General features: G+C 37.2%; 1 protein-coding gene across 4 annotated transcripts in view; it reads right to left on the bottom strand.

Moving 5' to 3' along the window:
* Positions 1 to 16,806, bottom strand: part of JADE3 (jade family PHD finger 3) — a 133,972-nt gene that overhangs the window by 50,499 nt on the left and 66,667 nt on the right. The window lies entirely within an intron of this gene.

Genomic DNA, 16,806 nt, shown 5'->3' with positions numbered 1-16,806 from the left:
TTTTCCTGGTATATCTTTGTCCATCTCTTTATTTTTAGCCTTTCTGAAGAGTTGTTTTAGGTGAGCTCTGATATACAACATATAGTAGGGCCTTGTTTTGTGAGCCAAAATGAAAATCATTTTCTTTAATAGGTGTTAAGCCCATTCATGTTTATTGGTATGACTCATATGTTTGGTCTCAACTCTGTCATATTTTATAATCATGTATATTATGTTATATCTGCTATGCTTGTTTCTTTCTCTACCAGATGTGTATTCTTTGTTCTTTTAATCTATAATTTTTTTTTTAATTTAGGAAGGTTTGTAGTTTTATTCTAGTTGTTATCTTTATACTAGGAACTTTTAAAAATGCCCTTAGTCTCATTTTCTTTTTTAACCTTCCATTATCTGGTTTATCCATTTTATTGGCTATCAGTGAACTTCTCAGGGGTGAGGAGAACAGGAATGATAAATGTACTGTGGTAGCCAAGAGGCTCCCAGTGAGAGCCCAAACCCCTTCCCTGGAAGGGAGCCCCAGCTGTGTGGAAAGTTCAAATGTCAGAGGTAGGGGATGATGTTATGGGTACAGCTACAACTTGGACTTGTGTTATCTTCTGGTTCAGTGGGCCCCTGAGTGACTAAAGGGCACAGAAATGTGCTCACCAACCTGAAAACATGACTTAAATGGCTGTGGCAACCTCAGTTTTGTGATTCTGCCTTTCAAGAACAGAAAAAAAAGGACATAATTAAAAAATTTATTGAAACTAATGAAAATAATGATATATCATACCAAAACCTGTGCGATACTGCAAAAGCAGTATTAAGGGGGAAATTTATTGCATTAAATGCTCACCTCAGAAGAATGGAAAGATGGCAAGTGAACAACCTAACACTTCACCTAAAAGAACTAGAAAAACAAGAACAATCCAAACCTAAAGTTAGCAGACGGAAAGAAATCATTAAGATCAGAGCAGAACTTAATGAAATTGAAACCCAAAAAACAATGCAAAAGATCAATGAATCAAAAAGTTGGTTTTTTGAAAAGATAAATAAAATTGACAAACCATTAGCATGGCTAACAAAAAAAGAAGAGAGAAGATTCAAATAACAAAAATTAGAAACAAAAAAGGTGATATTACAACTGATTCATCTGAAATACAAGGAATCATTCGAGACTACTATAAACAACTATACACCAACAAATTTGAAAATCTGGAGGAAATGGATAAATTTCTGGACACACACAAGCTCCCAAAACTGAACCGTGAAGACGTAGAAAATCTGAACAGACCAATAACAATAAAGTAGATTGAAGCTGTTATCAGAAGACTCCCAACAAAGAAAAGCCCAGGACCAGATGGATTCACAGCAGAATTTTACCAAACATTCAAAGAGGAATTGACACCAATTCTTTACAAACTATTCCAAAAGATTGAAACAGACGCAAATCTCCCAAACTCATTCTATGAAGCAAACATCATCCTGATACCAAAACCAGGTAAAGATATAACCAAAAAAGAAAACTACAGGCTGATATCCTTGATGAATATAGATGCAAAAATCCTTAATAAAATACTAGCAAACAGAATACAGCAACACATATGTAAAATTATTCACCACGATCAAGTGGGATTCATCCCAGGGATGCAAGGTTGGTTCAACATACGCAAATCAATAAATGTGATACACCATATTAATAAAGTCAAACACAAGGACCATATGATCATCTCTATAGATGCTGAAAAAGCATTTGATAAAATTCAACAGTCATTCATGACAAAGACCCTCTATAAGTTAGGTATAGACGGAAAGTATCTCAACGTAATTAAAGCCATATATGACAAACCCACTGCCAATATCATTCTGAATGGGGAAAAGCTGAAAGCTTTTCCTTTAAGAACAGGAACTAGACAAGGATGCCCACTCTCACCACTCCTATTCAACATAGTGTTGGAAGTACTAGCCAGAGCAATCAGAGAAGAGAAGGAAATAAAGGGCATCCAGATTGGAAAAGAGGAAGTCAAACTGTCCCTGTTTGCAGATGACATGATCCTATATATCGAACAGCCTAAAACCTCTACAAAAAAACTGTTGGAATTGATAAATGATTTCAGCACAGTAGCAGGATACAAAATCAACACACACAAATCAGTAGCATTTCTTTTCTCCAATAGTGAACATGCAGAACGAGAAATCAAGAAAGCCTGCCCATTTACAATAGCCACCAAAACAATAAAATACTTAGGAATTGAGTTAACCAAGGAGGTGACAAATCTCTATAATGAGAACTACAAACCACTGCTGAGAGAAATTAGAGAGGATACAAGAAGATGGAAAGATATCTCATGCTCTTGGATTGGAAGAATCAACATAGTGAAAATGTCCATACTACCCAAAGTGATATACAAATTCAATGCAATCCCCATCAAAATTCCAATGACATTTTTCTCAGAAATGGAAAGAACTATCCAGACATTAATATGGAATAATAAAAGACCACGCATAGCCAAAGCAATGCTGAGCAAAAAAAATAAAGCTGGAGGCATAACACTACCTGACTTTAAGCTATACTACAAAGCTATAATAACCAAAACAGTATGGTACTGGCATAAAAACAGACACACTGACCAATGGAATAGAATAGAGAATCCAGAAATCAACCCACACACTTACTGCCATCTGATCTCTGACAAAGGCACCAAGCCTATTCACTGGGGAAGGGACTACCTCTTCAGCAAATGGTGCTGGGATAACTGGATATCCATATGCAGGAGAATGAAATTAGACCCATACCTCTCGCCATATACTAAAATCAACTCAAAATGGATTAAGGATTTAAATATACACCCTGAAACAATAAAACTTCTTAAAGAAAACATAGGAGAAACACTTCAGGAAATAGGACTGGACACAGACTTCATGAATACGACCCCAAAAGCACGGGCAACCAAAGGAAAAATAAACAAATGGGATTATATCAAACTAAAAAGCTTCTGCACAGCAAAAGAAACAGTTAACAGAGTTGAAGACAACCAACAGAGTGGGAGAAAATAGTGGCAAAATATACATATGACAAAGGATTAATATCCAGAATATATAAGGAACTCAGACAACTTTACAAGAAGAAAACAAGCAACCCAATTAAAAAATGGGCAAAAGAGCTAAGTAGGCATTTCTCTAAGGAAGATATACAAATGGCCAACAGACATATGAAAAAATGCTCAACATCACTCAGCATCCGGGAAATGCAAATCAAAACCACACTGAGATACCATCTAACCCCAGTTAGGATGGCTAATATCCAAAAGACTCTGAACGATAAATGCTGGTGAGGTTGCGGAGAAAAAGGAACTCTCATACATTGTTGGTGGGACTGCAAAATGGTGCAGCCTCTATGGAATATGGTATGGAGGTTCCTCAACCATTGCAGATAGATCTACCATATGACCCAGCTATCCCACTGCTGGGAATATACCCAGAGGAATGGAAATCATCAAGTCGAAGGTATACCTGTTCCCCAATGTTCACTGCAGCACTCTTTACAATAGCCAAGAGTTGGAACCAGCCCAAATGTCCATCATCGGATGAGTGGATATGGAAAATGTGGTACATCTACACAATGGAATACTACTCAGCTATAAAAACGAATGAAATACTGCCATTTGCAACTACATGCATGGACCTTGAGAGAATTATATTAAGTGAAAAGAGTCAGGCACAGAAAGAGAAATACCACATGTTCTCACTTATTGGTGGGAGCTAAAAATTAATATATAAATTCACACACACACACACACACACACACACAAAAAAAAAACAAAACCGGGGGGAGGGGGGGAAGAAGGTATAACAACTACAATTACTTGAAGTGATAGACAAGCAAACAGAAAAGACATTGTTGGGGGGAGGGAGGGGGAGGGAGAAGGGAGGAGGTTTTGGTAAGGGGTAACAATAATCAACCACAATGTATATCAACAAAATAAAATTTAAAAAAATAAAATAAAATCAAACCCTCGACAAAAACAAAAAAAGTACATAATCAATTCTTAAGCTATCTGGCAATGATTTCAGTGATGAAAGCCCAGTTAACATTCAAGAAATGAGGGAATACACCTTCACATAAAGGCATACATACATACATTAGTCTATACCTCACCTAGTCTCTACTCGGAAAGCAACCCAACGACCACTTACAGGTTGAAGATAAATGTGCCCACATTTCAAGAAGATCAAAGGAAGAGATGCTATTAGGTAAACATTTTAGCTTATTTTTTTTTTTATTTTTTTTTTTAAAAGATGACCGGTAAGGGGATCTTAACCCTTGACTTGGTGTGGTCAGCACCACGCTCACCCAGTGAGCGAACCAGCCATCCGTATATGGGATCCGAACCCGGGGCCTTGGTGTTATCAGCACCGCACTCTCCCGAGTGAGCCACGGGCCGGCCCAAACATTTTAGCTTTTAATGTTCATAAAGGTTCTCTGAGGAGAAACACTGTCCAAGTTTGAGGTAACATGAAATTGGAGGCACAAAGCATGCTCTCATAAATCAATTAATTCTCAGTGGGTGCAGTTCTATTTAAACTGACATCATTTCACAGAGTATAGGGCTGAACTATCACATAAACAAATGATGTCATTTAAATGAATAAGGACTCATTCCATTTGCTAATTCCATTTGCTACTTTGCAGGGACAACTCTGCAAATACTTGTTGGTTTTACTTAGGGAAGACTAAGATTTAATAATGTGACCAGAGCAAATAGAGAAAGAAATCTACCTTAAATATGATGGTGGCCAGGTGGCAACAAAATGACCTTCCTGCCAAGAATTCTGATCAATTAAAGTTAATTGGGTGCTATACAGGGAGAAAGCTAAGTCTACAGGAGACAAAAACTGGTGTTTATTCCACAATGCTTTATATAGTGGGTAAGAGGAGATCACTGACATATCCATTTAACATGTTTTACACAGAACTAAGTGTTCTCAGGGACACAATCACCATTTTGATCTATTTTCATAAAATTACTGGAGTGCCTTTAATGAGCCAGTGGTTAAGTAGTGGTAGCAATTTACAATTGTGCTACACTACTGTCTTTGGGGAAAGACAGTGCTGTGGGAAACCCTGTGGGAAATCTGGAAAGAATACTAGAGCCAAATATTTGTCAACATCCTAAAATATTATTTTCCAAGTGATACTTTTTATAAAATAAATCAATGGATTGCAAAATGATGCTTTGAGCTTAATAATATCACACCATCTAATCACATAGCATAGCCATGTTTTCACACTTGACATAACTGCTTATGAAAATCTGTTCTATATAGTTTCCTAAGTACCCTGCAAACATTATAGTGGGTTGAATGGTGGCCCCCCAAAAGATATTTCCACATTCTAATTATTGGAGCCTGTGGATGTTATCTTACTTGGAAAAAGGGTCTTTGCAGATGTAATTAAGTATCTTGAGATGAAGAGATCATTGTGGAATATCCAGGTGGGTCCTAAATCCATTGACAAGTGTCCTTACAAGAGAAAAGCAGAGGGAGATTTGACACAGAAGAGAAGGAAATGTGTCCATCGAAGCAGGGATTGGAGTGATTCACTGATTCACAAATCAATGAATGCGGAGAGCCACCAGAAGCTGGAGAAGAGGCAAAGAATGGAATCTCCCCTAACGCCTCTGGAGGGAGTGCAGACTGGCTGATTTTGGACTTCTCACCTCCAGAACCATGGGAGAATAAATTCCTGTTGTTTTAAGCCACCTAGTTTGTGGTAATCTTTATGGTAGCCCTAGGAAACTAATACACATATTTACTGAACAGAAGAGTAACTTGATGACTATAGACAAAGAGATATAAAAGCAGAGGCCAATGAAATCTGACCCTTGCCAATGGCTTCAGAAATACCAAACCTCCAAGAACAGGCAAGTCTGGGAAATCCAGAACTGCAAAACACCAACCAACTCATACCTGTTTTTCTTAAGCAAATGAAAGCTAAATCCACTGACTCTCATAATTTTCCTTTCCCCTTTAGAGAAAAAGTGTAGACTCATATGATAAGCCTGATTTTAATTTTACAAGCTAGCCAGATTAAACAGCATCAGATCCAAGTTTTCTAGAGAAGCATTTTTACTCAAGGCAGATTACAAGAATCTGCCTTACCTTGCTATAGAACTCAAATATCTTAAGCATGAGGCAGAACATAAAATGTTGAAGAGGGGATGGGAATGTAAATTTAGCACTCAGGCAGATATTTACAAAGTGATATGAAATATATTTACCAGACTGATCTCATGAACCTGCTTCTGATAAGAAAAGGCATTTTTAAGGTAATATAAACAAAATAGCTACAGCGTATTCTGGTTAGTGATGAAAGTTTTATACAGTGGCACACATATACACGTATTTGTAAATATTTTCATAAATAAATGATAAAAGAATAAACCAAAAACTTAATGGTTATCTCTGTAGAGGGGGAAGAAAACAGGGAAGACAGAGAAATAATAGTTAGATCTCTCTGAATGTATTTTGTTTCATAGTTTGATGTTTGAACCAGGCAAATTTTTTAAGGAAAGGAATATGGGTTCTGGGACAAAATGCCTGGATTGGTCTACTGGTTTCACCACTTGGTAGCTTTTAGCAAGTTATCTAAATTCTGTCTCAACACTCACCTCACGAATGGGTGAAACTTGTATAAAGGGCTTTGCACAGTATTGGGCTCATAACAATTGCTAAGTAAACGTTAGATGCAGTTATTTTACTATCATCATCGTCTCAGCTTTCCTTGATGGCTGAGTTCTTCTGTCCAGTCCATAAAGTAACTGTTGATGGGGTAAGAGAGATGTGAGTTCATGGCTCAACTAAAATGTGCATGGTTTGGCTCACAAAGACAGGGTTACCAAGCAAGAGCCCTTTCAAGAACTTTAACAAACACTCCAGAGGCCACAAGGTAATGCAGAAACTTTACAAAATAAAACATGGCTATTTGTTGTTAAAGATCATGAATGAGGGATCTGGATGTCGACACTGACCTTTCTAGGTAATAAAGTTGAAAAGTTTTACAAGTTCTTAATTGTGTGCCTATTTTATATGCACTGGTAGTTTCCCCAAAAGTTCCTGAAACAAAAAGGCTTTGTACTTACCAGATAACTGCTCATTTATGGTCAAAGAGGGGATTCACAGGCTAACATACAGTCTAGAAGCTATGCCAAGTCCAACACTGTATGCACATCTGGCCTCTCAGATGCTTGCAGAAACAAAGAAGGCCTCACTATGAATTCAATTAGGACATCAATGCTTAACCTGCTAGAGCCACAAAATGAAAATGTCCTTCATGGACAACTCTGGCTTTTATTGCTCTCATTAACATCTCTCAGTGAGCAGTTTCTTAAAGCACAGCTAGTCTAAACGTTGTGTGATATTTTTCAGGGAAAAAGCCAGAACATTTACTTCCTGTAACACAAAGGGGAATACTGTCTGGTCGATGTGAATGAAGCAGAGAGACTGATCAATTTTAATTCATATTCACTTAAATCTGAAACTATATATAACTGACCACAAACTAATGTGTCACCTCCAAAGCACAAAGCAGCTACAAAGATGGTAACTACATTTAATAAAAAGGATTTAACTATAATTATACAATCTTAATGCCCCAAAACATTTTCACATTATCTAGAAGAATCAACCACTTAAAAGCAGAGAAAACTTAACAAAAAATACCATGCCTAAAACCCTTAAAGCCTGTTCTCATATAATAACAAAGGTACCCAGTATTGTTAAGACACTGTATCCTGCATTGATTTTTTTCGCATGAATTAAAGCTTACTCAATTTCTAAATTTAAAACTTTAAAAAATCATGTAAGTATTTTTCATGAAAATATTTTTCGAATAGTTTAAAATAATTCTCAGGTTTCTTATAAAAAATAAACAGAACATTTTGATGGCTATGGGCTGATACCAACTGAAACATCAATTACCATAAAGCAACGTACATTGGGGTTGCTTAGGTAAGTTGGATTATTCCCCTCACCCTGTACCAAACAGAGGTAATGGGGAGGAAACGATTGAGTCTGATTTGGAGATAGGGTCAATTTTCACAAGTGAGATGGCATTTGAGGTTTGCTTTGCAGGTTATTCTCCCTTCCCTTGATGTCCTTTTTCTGCACAATAAATATGCATTTGCTGCTTAGTACTTTTTATCTGCTGTAGGTTAGAAAACCATAGTCAAGCTTGTTTGAAATACAGGTAAAATGATGTAAACAGGCTCTACACTTAAGGCTATATACTGTTCTCCACTGAATTAAAATATATGAGTGTTCACTCTATTGCTATGAACGTCTCGGATAATAATAAATGAGACTCCAGGCCTATAGATGGTATACACTCAAACCTTTAAGATAGGTTGACAGGTTTTACAGACCAGACTAATATTAGGTGAAAATATCTGGCTTTTGAGAAAGAATGAAGTCTTTTTAATACACTCCAATTGGTCATCTAGCACTATGTGCTTTTTCTAAAGAATTGTTTTTTAAAAAATCTTTAAGAGTATAGGCCCTTTCGAGAATCAGATGAAGGCTACTAGCTCAGGGGAAAAATATACACAAGAACATACCCTTAAAAATCTGCATATGATTTTCAGAAGATATGTAAAGCCCCTGAACCATACATGGAATTCATACACCCCTACGAAACTTTTCTGGAGGATAATTTGGTGGTGGGGGAAAATGCACAGGAATCTCACTGATACATATTTTCTTTGGTATTTAGTATATCTATTAATGCAGCCAATTAAGCCCCACCAAAAAGGATAATTTATGTTGCACTTCAATGACTAACTCCTAGTAAAAACAAAAGGCTTAAGACTTCTGGTTTCATCTCAGATCTGTGGAGAGTCAGACAAAGGAACTCCCATCTTTACAAGAGGAAAAATGCAGGAAAGGCAGCAAATGAACCAAAATAGGCTCACGCAGGGAAGATGGAGGTGGAGGGACCTGGAGAAAGTTCCCCAAGTGCTTCTGTCTGGTCCCTGGTGCTTAGTACGCTGGCATCCTTACTGAACAAAAGGCTTCATCTGCAGGAGAAGGACATCAAATGAGGGCAATGGTGTAATTTCACTACTGCTGGGGAGAGGGAAAATCACCCAGCCTCAGCCTCCCTTGTGTTACCTAAAGTAAAAAAATCCTTAATCTATAGGAGGGAGAACCTTGAGGACAAAGACTAAGGACCCCAGAGGATATCTGCTGCAGGCAGATAAGGGAGTGGGGGCAGTGGCAAAAAGCTCTACCCATGAACACCACCTCCCCCACCCCCAGACACAGGACCACTATGTGCTCCAAAGACTTAGTTTTAATCAGATCAGAGAATGCTGTCCCTCCCCCATACCCTACACCACCATGCTTAAGCCTCCAGTGATAATAACAGTGGCTAACAGCTGGGAGAGCTGCAAGAGACAGAATCTCTCTGAGGACAAGTACAAAAAAGACCCTAAGCCAAGAGGGAAAACAAAAACAAGGTCATTAAAAGAATTTGAAGTCTCTGGTGTCCATAGCAATAACAAATTTCAAACACCCACATACATTGCTGGTAGGACTGAAAAACGATGAAGCCACATTGGAAAACAGCCTGGCAGTTTCTCAAATGCTTACATGGTTAAATAGAGTTACTATATGACCCAACAATTCTACTCCTAGGTGTTTACCCAAGACAATTTAAAACATATCCACATAAAACCTTGTACGTGAATGTTCATAGCAGAATTACTCATAATACCCAAAAAGTGCAAACAACCCAAATGTCCATCAGCCAATGAATGGATTAACAAAATGTGTATATTCATACAATGTACTATTATTTGGTCATAAGACAACGAAGTACTGATACACACTACAACATGGATGAACCTGGAAAACATCATGCTAAATGAAAGAAGGCAGACATAAAAGGCCACATATTGTACGATTCCATTTATATAAAATGTCCATAAAAGGCAAATCCATAGAGATGGAAAGTAGATGAGGAGCTGCCAGGGGCTAAGGGTAGGGAGATTGGGGATTAAGTGCTAATGGGTAGGAGGTTTCTTTCTGGGGTGATGAAAATGTTCTAAATTTAGATTGTGGTGATGGTTACATAATTTTGTGACTATATACTAAAACCCACTGAATAATATATTTTAAATGGGTGAACTATATGCTATAGGAATTTTATTTCAAAAAAGATGTTAAAAATGTTTTTTTAAAAGGTGTGACTACTGTGGTGTCAATGGACACCACCTGAGAGGCCTTCACATCCACTCCCACCTAGCAACGTGAGGCGCCCCTCCTCCTCAACGTGGTATTAGCAGACTGGGTAGGGAGCCTGGGCTATCACCACCACCCATCAGTAATGTGGTACCCCTTACCACACCCCCACCCCCATCAGTGGTGGCAACACGGAGGGGATTTCCATTCCCGTCAAGTAGTAATGATATCCCCTACTCCATGCTTCCCAGAGAGATAACAGAGCTAGAACAGGAAGCCCAGAAATTCTGCAACTGGTGGTAAAGAGTCAGCACCCTTCTTCCCTGCTGGCCTGTTTATAGCAGAAACCTGCTAAAACAGAAGATTTAAAATAACACTCAGAGTCTCATAACATAATACCAGAAAAGTTCAGGGTATAAGAGAAAATCGCTCATCATACTAAAAACCAGGAATGAGAAAAGACAACACGCACCAACACCAAGATGACACAGATGTTAGAATTATCTGACAGAATGATAAATGCTGGAGAGGTTGTGGAGAAAAAGGAACTCTCATACACTGTTGGTGGGACTCCAAAATGGTGCAGCCTTTATGGAAAATGGTATGGAGGTTCCTCAAACAATTACAGATAGATCTACTGTATGACCCAGCTATTCCACTGCTGAGAATATACCCAGAGGAATGGAAATCATCATGCCAAAGGGATACCTGTATTCCCATGTTTATTGCAGCACTATTTACAATAGCCAAGAGTTGGAACCAGCCCAAATGTCCATCATCAGATGAGTGGATAAGGAAACTGTGGTATATCCACACAATGGAATTCTACTGTGTTATAAGAAAGAATGAAATACTACCATTTGCAACAACATGGATGGACTTAGAGAAAATTATATTAAGTGAAACAAGTCAGGCACAGAAAGAGAAATACCACATGTTCTCACTTATTTGTGGGAGCTAAAAATAAATAAATACATACATACATACATACACAAACAAATAAAGGGTGGGGGAAAAGAAGACACAACAATCACAACGATTCCTTAAACTTGTTAAAACAAGTGAACAGATATGATGTTGGGGGGAGGGGAATAGAGAGGGTGTAGGGAAAGAGGAATGGGTAAAGGATACAATGTATATTGAGAAGTTAAAATTAAAAAAAAGAATTATCTGACAGGGATTTTAAAACATCTGTGATAAAAATGCTTCAGTGAGAAATTTACAACCAGGTTTGAAATAAACAAAAAAATAGAAAGTCTCAGCAAAAAAACAGAGGATATAAAGAATAACTAAATGGAAATTTTAGAATGAAATAATACAATAACTGAAATAAACTCATGGATAGGTTTCAACAGAAGAATGAAATTAACAGAAGAAAAAACCAGTGAAGAGAAATTATTCAATCTGATCAATAGAAAGAATATACACTGAAAAAAATAAAAAGAGCTTGAGGGACCTGTAGGAAAATAACAAATAACCTAACATTCACACAACTGAAGTCTCAAAAGGAGAGAAGAGAGAAGGTGGAGCTGAAAAAATATTTGAAGAAATAATGGCTGAAAATTTCCCAAACTTGGTGGAAGATATAAATCTACAGATTCAAAAAGCTGACCAAATCCTAAACAGGATAAATCAAAAGAAATCCATGCCCAGATACATCATAACCTAACTTCTGAAAACTAAAGACCAAGAACATTTTGAAATCAACTGGAAAATAAATGACTGATTACCTAGAAGGAAACAACTATTTGAATGAGAGCAGATTTCTCATCAGAAACCATGGAGGCCAGAAGGGAGTAGCACAACATTTTCCAAGTGCTGAAAGAAAAGTACCATCAAGCCAGAATTCTATATTGAGCAAAAACATCCTTTAGGAATGAAGGTGAAATCAAGACATTCTCAGCTGAAGGAAAACCAAGAGAATTTATCACAGTAGACCTACCTTAAAAGAATGGCTAAAGGAAGTTCTTCAAACAGAAAGGAAATAAACAAAAAAGGAAAATTGGAACATCAGGAATAAAGAAAGAAGAGTACAAATATGGTTAAATATAATAGACTATCTTTCTCTTGAGTTTTCTAAATAAAGTTTGATGCAAATATTATAACATTGTCTAATGTGGTTCTCAATGCATGTAGAGAAAATTATATTATAAAGGTGGGAGGGGGCCAATAAACAGACCTAAATGGTGGTAAGGTTTCTATATTCATGTAAAGTGGTAAAATGTAGAGATCAGTAGATAGGTAAGTTATGTATTTAAAAGGTAATACCAAGAGCAACCACTAAAAATCTGTACAAAGATATTTACTCAAAGTTACTACAGATAAATCAACATGAAATTAAAAAATTGTTCAAGTAACCCACAGAAAGAAAGAAAATAAAACAGAGGAACAATAACAACAACAAAAAAGAAAGGCAACAAATAGAAAACAAATAGTAAACTGACAGACTTAAACCAAATCATACCAGAATACATATTCTTTTCAAGTGCCCATGGAACATTCACTAAGATAAACCATATCATGGACCATAAAACAAACCTTGACAAATGTAAAAGAACTGAAAGCACAGACTATGTTCTATGACAAAAACGGACTAAAACTAGAAATCAATAACAGAAAGACAGCAGGAAAGTCTTTGAACACTGGGAATGAAACAACACACTTCTAAAGAATCCATAGGCCAAGGGAAATAAAAAATACACTAAGCTGAATGAAAATAAAAATAAACATATCAAAATTAATGGGATACAGCTAAAACACTGTTTAAAGGAAAATTTATAGCACTAAAATTCTTGTATTAGAAAAGATGAAAAATCTCAAATTAATAATGCAAGCACCCACACATCAAGAATTTAGAAAAAGAGCCAAATAAACCCAAAACAAGGAGAATAAAAATAAGAATAGAAATCAATGAAATTAAAAAGAGAAAAATAATAGAGATGATTTCACCGATTTATGGAACAATTTGAGCAACATAATAAGTTACTGTAGTATTGGATTATAACCCAAAGTATAAAATAAATATACACAAGTCTATATGGATATAAATAAATTAAATAACTTTTTTAAATGGGGGAGAAGAGACAATATTCCTTACAAAATATTATCAAATAATATAAGTTAAATAACTTTTCCCTTCAGGAGGAAGCTTAATTCCTGCCTAAAGGTCGGCCAGGCTTAGTGACTTGCTTTCAAAAAACAGAATATTGAAAGGGAAAAATAGTAACTTTACGATGGAGAAACCTTATAAATAACCAAATGTCAGGCTCACTGATAGAATGTGATGAGAAGGGCTCTTCATCTCTGCTGTATTCTTCCCCAAAACCATAATTCCAATCTAATCATAGGACAAACATGAGACAAACCCAGACTGGAGAACATTCTACAGGATATTTGACAGGAATCTTCAAGACTGTTGAGGTAATGTAAAACAAGAAAAAACTGAGAAAATGTCAGACCAGAGAGACTGGGGAGACATGTAATTTGGTACCCTGGATTGGATCCTGGAACAAAAAGGGAACATTAATGGAAAAACTGGTGAAATCCCAATAAAGTCTGGAGTTTGGCTAATAGCAATGCACCAATACTGTTTTTTTTTTTTAGTTTTGACAAATCTATTACAGCAATGCAAGATGTTAACATTCAGGGAAAATAAAATTGAATGTGGGATACACAGGAACTCTCAGTTCTATCTTTGCAACTTTTCTGTAAATCTAAAATTATCACAAAATAAAAAGTTTATTAGAAAAAACCACAAGGCTATATCTAGGTGACCACTAGTGTTTTAGATGATAAAACAATAGCTTTCAGAAATATTGAGTAAGAAAGATAAGTTATCTTCAATTTCCCTAAGTATTCCAGACAAATAGAAATTGACATAAAAGATGAAATACGAGAAAAGTTTACTATGTTTAATTATACAAGTATCTGGAGTTCCTTTTTGTAAATGGAATACGTTTTCTTATATCAGGGCTCGTATGGGTTGTAGTTAGAAGGCTAGACTAAGATGGCCCTTGAAGATTCCATTCAATTCTAAGGCTATGAAATAAAACAAAAAAAATGTAGTCTAATTTTGTTTTGTTCCTGTTTACCCATTACAAGAAATTATTTTCATTTCTTAAGTGAACCTTAAAACACTGTTTGACGCAAACAGGGGCAGCAAGTAGAACCAGGAAAACCAGAAATTGACAGAAAAGTGATACCTTGCTATTAGAAATGGGACATAAACTGGCGTTCTGACAAAAGCAGCAAAAGGCAATATTGCCTCAGTTTCAAGAGCCAAATAGGAAGAAAGAATTCACAGTGGTCCCACCTGACTCCTTGAAGTCTGCCCTCAGCCTCACCTGTGGGCAATGTGTGCTTGTCACCTCTGCCAATTTCTACTTGCTTCTACTTCTCTTTTTTCCACCAAGGGTTCCTTCCATGTTCTCCTCACGGCCTGGGTTCCCAGCCCCTGTTCGAATCCAGGCATTTGTTCTCTCTATTCTTGCGTTTTGCTACCCTCTCATTACGGAAACTTTGATTATAATTACTCATGAGAAAACACTGCTGTTGTCCCATATTTCTTAACTGCCAAAGTTTCAACAAATGTTTACTAAACAATTCTAGTATCCTGCATAATGTATCCAATTTGTACTGGTTAATAAAGCAGGAATCAGGGTAAATCAAAACTTGAATATCAGCTCTGCTATTATGACCCTGGACAAGTAACAACTTCTCTGAGCCTCAGATTCATCACCTGCAAAAAGAACAGTACCTACCTTATAGTGTTACTGGGGAAACAAAACAAGAGTATATTATTTTCCTAATGTGCCTGATCATACAAATCACCTGAGTCACTTTTTAAAAACCAGATCCCACGTTCCTCCCTTGGACATACTAATTCGCCAGTGTCACAGGGTGAGGTGGATCTGGAATCTGTATTTTAATTTAACAAACGTCCAACTAGAGTCTCATAATTGCTTAAATTTAGGAAAGAATTAGATTATCTAATGTAAAGCTCTTGATACATAAAACTTCAGTAAATGGTAGCTATGAAAAGTAGGTACGATGATGTCCACGTTATGTTGACAACTGCTATTCCCACTGACTTGGAGGCAGAAGACCTCAAGACCTTCGAGTTACTTTATGTCCTAGGGTCAGCTGTCCCACTAAAGGAGAAGGTAGCAAGTTTTCTTTCTCACCATTCCATAGTCAAAGCCTCCTTTGGATAGGTAGGAAATTTCTTCCACTCCTGTTTATGTACATAATATTCCCTAAGTTTTTCTGTATGGCAGACACATATAAATATATGCTGATATTCTACCACTCCCAGAAAGATCCCTGGTAAAAAAAAAGGAAATGAAAAGCAACTTCGTATGAAGGGAGAAATGCTCACTGGTGGACACACACGAAATTAACTCCCAATGAGGAAAGTAACCCCTTTCCATGAGGGCAGGTGGAACCTATAACTTGCTTCTAACCAACAGAATATAGCAAAGGTGATGAAATGTCACTCCCATGATTTTATTATATACGACCCCATCTTAGCAGACTAGAGGGAAATACACTCCCCTCACTGGCTCTGAAAAAGTAAGCTGCCATGTTGTGAGAGGACCTACAGAGAAGGCCATGGGGCAAGGAAGTGTAAGTGAGTGGCCCTTTGGAACTGAGAGTGATTCTCCACCAAAAGCCAGCAAGAAAACAGAGACCTCAGTCCTCTAGCTACAAGGAAATGAATTCTGCCAACAACCTAAATGAGCTTGGAAGTGATTCTTCCCTAGTAGAGCCTCCCGATGAGAACAAATCCCAGTCAGAACAGTGACTACAGCCTTGAAAGACTGAACAGAGAACCTACTTACGTTGTGCTCAGATTCCTGACTCACAGAAACTGAAATAATAAAATGTGTGCTGTTTTAAGCCACTAATTTTTTGATAATTTGTAATGCAGCAATAGATAACTAATACATTTTCCTTTCTTTTACAGCCAAGGAAGCCTACTCATAGTAGAAATAAAGATACAGGAGCTGGCCAGTTAGCTCAGTCAGTAAGAAAGCATCCTTGAAACACCAAGGTTGCAGATTCAGATCCCTATACCGGCCAGCCACCAAAAAAAAAAAGAAAGAAAGATACACAAGGTCAAGGTCAGTTTCTCATCATTTAATTATCACAGACAGAGGAAAGTATGTAGGATCCATTAAACCATTAGCAAGTGCAACCCTGGCACTTTGCTGCCCTTGGGGCAGAAGATGATCAGTCGCACAAAGAGTGACCCATTGTTCCTGGGCCAGCAGTGCTCTGAAAGCTGTGAGGATCCGTCACAGAGCACAGCCCAGATCTCTAACCTAGTCCTTCCCTTCTCCATCCACAACCTCCTCACCTATCCCTTCCTGTACTATCTCCTGCCTGCTAACTTAGCTCTTTCCAATCATAGGCCAGAAGATCTCTGGATCATTCCCAATTCCCCAAGTACAGCTCTCTGACTTCCCAGCTAGGGGAGGAATGTTCTAAAGCCAGGAACCAAAATAAAATCACAGTGTGAAGATTATTGTTCTCCTAAAGGGGAAAGAAAATGGAATCTTTCCTGGAAAACAAGTTCATCAGAAAAAAAGT

The sequence above is a fragment of the Cynocephalus volans genome, chromosome X (assembly GCF_027409185.1).
Source record: "Cynocephalus volans isolate mCynVol1 chromosome X, mCynVol1.pri, whole genome shotgun sequence".
NCBI lineage: Eukaryota > Metazoa > Chordata > Mammalia > Dermoptera > Cynocephalidae > Cynocephalus > Cynocephalus volans.
This window is presented reverse-complemented; position numbering and strand designations above follow the sequence as displayed.